General features: G+C 51.1%; 1 protein-coding gene across 2 annotated transcripts in view; it reads left to right on the top strand.

The window, feature by feature from the left end:
• Positions 1–1,481: 1,481 nt before the first annotated feature.
• Positions 1,482–4,854, top strand: part of LOC104989365 (myeloid-associated differentiation marker-like) — a 6,673-nt gene continuing 3,300 nt past the window's right edge. The window contains exons 1-3 of one of the 2 annotated variants that reach the window (XM_010841012.1): positions 1,520–1,560; positions 1,884–1,983; positions 3,000–3,131. The gene's annotated coding sequence lies outside the window, so the exon portion shown is untranslated. Of the gene's footprint in view, positions 1,561–1,883; positions 1,984–2,999; positions 3,132–4,854 lie in introns of both variants that reach the window. The other variant, XM_010841011.1, reaches the window with a different exon arrangement.

The following is a 4,854-nucleotide window of genomic DNA, read 5'->3' as shown; positions in this document are numbered from 1 at the left end:
TTCAGGGCTGTGACAGGGACACGTGGCCAGAGTGGCAGGGACCCTGGAGACCATGGAATTTCCCAGGTCACCTGCCCAAGACAGGGCTGCAGTCCTGCCTCACACGGGGGCTCCTCTAGGGTCCAGTGTGTCGGGGGAGTGGGGCCTCTCCCAGCCTGCCCCCTCCTCAGGGACAGCTGCCCTGTTTCCAAGGGACTATTTGCTGAGATGCCCCCAGGGCTGAAGGGCCAGCACCCTGATCCCCAGCAGCTTCCTGCCATAGTGATGGTGATGGTCAGACACTATCAACAGAGGTAAAACTTTGCTTGTTTTACAGCCAAAGTCTTATGAATAGTTAAACACAGCTCCAGAGTTTGATGGACTGTTTTTATCTGTATTGATCTGTTTGATCAGTCCAAAAAATGGACTGTGTGGATCTGCCTGTTTTTGTCTGTTTCTATCTTAGTTCTTCTTTCTCTAGAAATATATGACCAGTGACCTGTAGAATAATGACCCACTGATCTGGACAATGTAAGGACCACACTCAAGTTTAAAAGCCAGAAAGGTGTCTCGTGGTTAATGTAAAGTCTCTAAAAATAGAAGCACAGAGCACCTCCAGCAATGCAGCCTACAGCCTGCATCCCTTTCCTGTTTCCCTCCTTGTATAAATTCTGGCTCAACTTTGGAGTGCTGCGAGCTGGTTCTTTTGCACAGTGGTCTGCCTTCTCCCCCGGTTGCATCTTCCTTAAAATAAAGCTACTTTTCTTTTACTCAACACTTGTTTCTCAATACTGAGTTCTTATTCTGAGCTGGGTGACAATGTTGGCCATCCAGGCAGCAGTCATGTCCCTGGGGCTCCGGCCCCTCCCCCTCCTCCGGGGGCGACAAGGGTGGTGCCTCTGAGAAGGTCGAGGTGCCAGTTGCTCCCAGCGAGGATCTACAGGGATGTGCCAGTAGCTGCCAAATGTGTTAGTTTCCGAACTTGCCCTGTCCCTCCCGAGTCCTTCTGTTGCAGGAAGGCAGACCCCTTCCAGGGCCCGAAACTGGGCTCTTGTGTAACAGTTGGAAATGAATTGTCTGAGGAGACACATGCGCTGACAAAGCAAGAGATTTTATTGGGAAAGGGCACCCGGGTGGAGAGCAGGAGGGTAAGGGAACCCAGAACTGCTCTGTCACATGGCTCGCTGTCTCGGGTTTTAGGGTGATGGGATTAGTTTCCGGGTGGTCTTTAGCCAATCATTCTGACTCAGAGTCCTTCCTGGTGGTGCCTTGTTCAGGCAAGACGGATGCCAGAGAGAAGGATTCTGGGAGGTGGTAGGACAGGTGGTGCCTCCTTTTGACCTTTCCCGAACTCTTCTGGTTGATGGAGGCTTATTAGTTTCCTGTTCCTTACCAGGACTTCCTGTTGTAAAACAACTCACGGAAATGGTTACTATGGTGCCTGGCCAGGGTGGGTAGTGCCTGGCCAGGGTGGGCGGTTTCAGTCAGCGTGCTTCCCCTAACACTTCCTCACAGCCTGCTTTCACTTTCTGTTGAGAGAAGGAAACTGGCCTCTGAAGGAGCTGCGGAGCTGTTGACTGAGTGAGTAGAGGGGTGTGTACCTTGGAAGCCCCCTTCCCACCTGTTTGGGAATATTCTTTGCCCTTTGGAACTTTGGGGTCAATTTGGACAGAACAGGAGTGGGACCTGGCTTTTCTGTGACTCTGTATCAGTCTCTACCCAAAAGGAATTTGCATGTTTGTTTGTAATCTGTTCCACGGGAGTGGGTGAAGTGAAGATGGGGCCTACATCCATCCAGTGGACTTCTAGACTTTGTAGAAGTCCACTGGACACTTCCTGGCAGGTTGGCAAAACTAGAGCTATGACCTTGTTTTAAAAAAGTCTTTTTTTTAATTGCAATACAGACTGGCCCAGTTTGCTTTCGATTCTGAAGAATGGTGGCCCCTGAATGGGTCTCTAAATTCCTCCACTATTTGGACTTAGAACTAATTTGTCAAAGATCTGGTAAGTGGGAGGGAACTCCATGTGCAGGCCTTCCTGTTACTCCATAGTAACAGCAACAGGGCACTGAAAGGCAAAATTCTTCCAACAAGGGCACTAAATTAAAGGCAAAAGGGAAACTAAACTGTGAAAAGCCTGCCCCCTTTACAGACGAGTCTTTGCAGGCGAGGGAGGGAAAAGAGGGGATCAGCTTCTTATGGATCTGAATTTCCCCCACCTCTGTGGTTCCTATCCTAATGCCCCAGGCAGGGGCTGCCTAGGTCTGCGCCCCCTTCCCCCAGTCTCTGGACGGAAGAAGAGTTCTATTGTTCTAACACCAGGGGAGTTCTAACCTGGGGCACCCCCCACCCCACCCCCTGCCCAGCATGAGAAAAAAAGGATCTGAAATAGTTTCTTCCTTTAAGACCTGACAGGACACTCGGTTTGGTCAGGGTGTGTCCACTACAGGGGGAGGGGGAGGGAGAGGGTAGATTTCCAACAAGACAGTTCTCTGCAGGAGGTCTGAGTGCGAGAGGACAGCCAGTTGGCCATCATTGGATTTTGTTTTCCACCTCAAACCTACTAAACCATAAAAACACCAGTCCTCCGTACACAGGCGATCCAGGAAAAATGGTAGAAACGTTCATTAGTATTTTTTCCGACCCCGCCCCCGGTTGTAGGCTGATGCACAGACATGGGCGATGATCGGGTTCACAGTGGGGGTGCAGCACCTTGTTCCCGACACTGGTGTCTCAATGTTTGGCTTCCTGAGGGATAAGCAGACAAGCCCGAGTTGGGTAACATGGCTAAGGGGCTTCCAGAAGCTAAAAGAGGCAAAGAGGGACCCTCCCCTGGGGCATCAGAGACAGAGCAGCCCTGCTGACACCTTGTTTCAAAACTCTGACCTCCAGAACTGTGAGAGAATACACTGCTGTTTTAAGCCATCAGGCTTGTGATGATTTGCTGCAGTAGCCCTAGATATTCAAGATGAATTTCCAGAAATGAAAAATAAATTCTTTGTCATATTTTTTTTTTTTAAGTTTTCAGAAAAGCTTGCTGACCTCCTACTCTAGAGCATGGTGGTCATGTGGATCCCAGGACCCCTGGTCATATCCTGTGTCCCCCCGTGTCTGAGACTCACAGGGGAGGGTCAACTGATCTAGAGAAGGCAGGTCAGTCCAAACACCCGCAGGAGCCAGGAGGGAAGGAAATAAGTAAAGGGGATGGAGAGGACTAGGGCCCCTGGAAAGGACCAGCTGCACCTCAAAAGGGTGGTGAAAAAGCAAGATGCCGTGTGCATGACACGGTCTCATGTGTATAAAACTGAAAAAGATATACAGATATGCCTTATAAACTTGTGTGCATATATGTACACACATGTCCAAATGTGATGTCAGAGCATGTGAAATGCGCTGAAGGCTGTACATGAGGTTGAGGACATGGATGCTCCCTGAATGGAGGGGCAGATGCTTCTGTGAGCAGGCAGGAAGCCTGGCCACACCCAAGAGGGGAAACAGGCACATGGGAGATGATCATAGTCCTAATTTTTGTCAGTTCAGTTATACATGAGAAAAAGAAAATATAGAAAATTAAACGGAGAATGAAAACAATATAAAGGAGACAGCAGCTGCTCAGCTCCAGTGACCCCCTTTTTAGGGAATGCAGCCCAGTGAAACTGGATCTCCTGAGGCTTGAAAAGGAGCTGGAAATCTGGATTTTCATGTGAAATTGGAGCACTGTGCAGCTACCAAACACTTGAGGAAAAAAATAATGTTGATTCTCTACCATCGCTTTCTGAAGGGAAACCAAACACATCCCTGGAACACCTCCAGTCCAAGCTGGTTTGCAGCCCCTGATCTGCAGCAAATCAAGCTGCATATGCTGATGTCCAGAGTGGGGCTAGGGCCTTCTGGGTCCTTTGTGAGGGGGAGGGGGACAGGTAAATGGCATGGGTTGAGTGTGCCATGCACCAGGGCTCTGATAAGCCCTTCACATGCTTCCATACATTTAATTAATGTAAAGTAGATACTAAAGTCCCCTGCACAGACGGCGAAACTAAGGCTCTGGTGAGTAACTTGCCCAGGTTCATCCAGCTCTGAGGGATCTCCCACAATCTCTCTCCTCTACCTTCTTTGCACTTCTGGCACCTTCTCCTCCTTCCTCTGTCCTGACCACGACCTTCCTGGTTCCCTGTCTTCCAGTCCACACGTCTGGCTGCTGGGCAGGCAAGGCTCAGCCACATCCAGGCTGTACTCCGACGGGGGCACCATGTCCAGGATCACAGATTAGAGTGGAGGAGGGGCTGCTGGGGAGACTCAGGCAAAGCTGCTGATTTCCAGGTCGGGGAACTGAGGCCCAGAGAGGGCACAGGCCTGACCCAGGGTCACACAGCAAGACCCTCATCCTCTCCTTCCCCAAGCCCTCCCTCTGTGACATGAGAAGGATCCAAAGTTGTCATTTAGTCTTAGGTGGAATCTCAGGGTGAGTTCAGGTAATTAAGCCAGGATCAAACTGGGGTACAGAGAGCATGACACCCCCAGCATTCCTCACGCCAGTGCCCCTCCCCACCCTTGGCAGTGCCCACTGGGAGGCCAGCAGGCTCCAGGGCTCCACTGGTGATTGGGGCTCAAGGAGCTTTGTGAGTCCAGGAAGGTTCTCAGGCTTTGTTTTGTGTTTCTCTTTCTAGCCTCAGCTTGTCCCAGGGTTTATTATCAGCAAAGTGACAAGGCCCCTGATGGCAGGAAGCTGGCTGGGGCTCAGGGTGCTGGCCCTTCCGCCCTGGGGGCCTCTCAGCAAATAGTCCCTTGGAAACAGGGCAGCTGTCCCTGAGGAGGGGGCGGGCAGGGAGAGGCACACTCCCCCAACACTGGACCCTGGAGGAGCCCCTGTGTGAGC

This window comes from Bison bison, unplaced genomic scaffold, assembly GCF_000754665.1.
Source record: "Bison bison bison isolate TAMUID 2011002044 unplaced genomic scaffold, Bison_UMD1.0 scf7180017864155, whole genome shotgun sequence".
NCBI classification, from domain to species: domain Eukaryota; kingdom Metazoa; phylum Chordata; class Mammalia; order Artiodactyla; family Bovidae; genus Bison; species Bison bison.
This window is presented reverse-complemented; position numbering and strand designations above follow the sequence as displayed.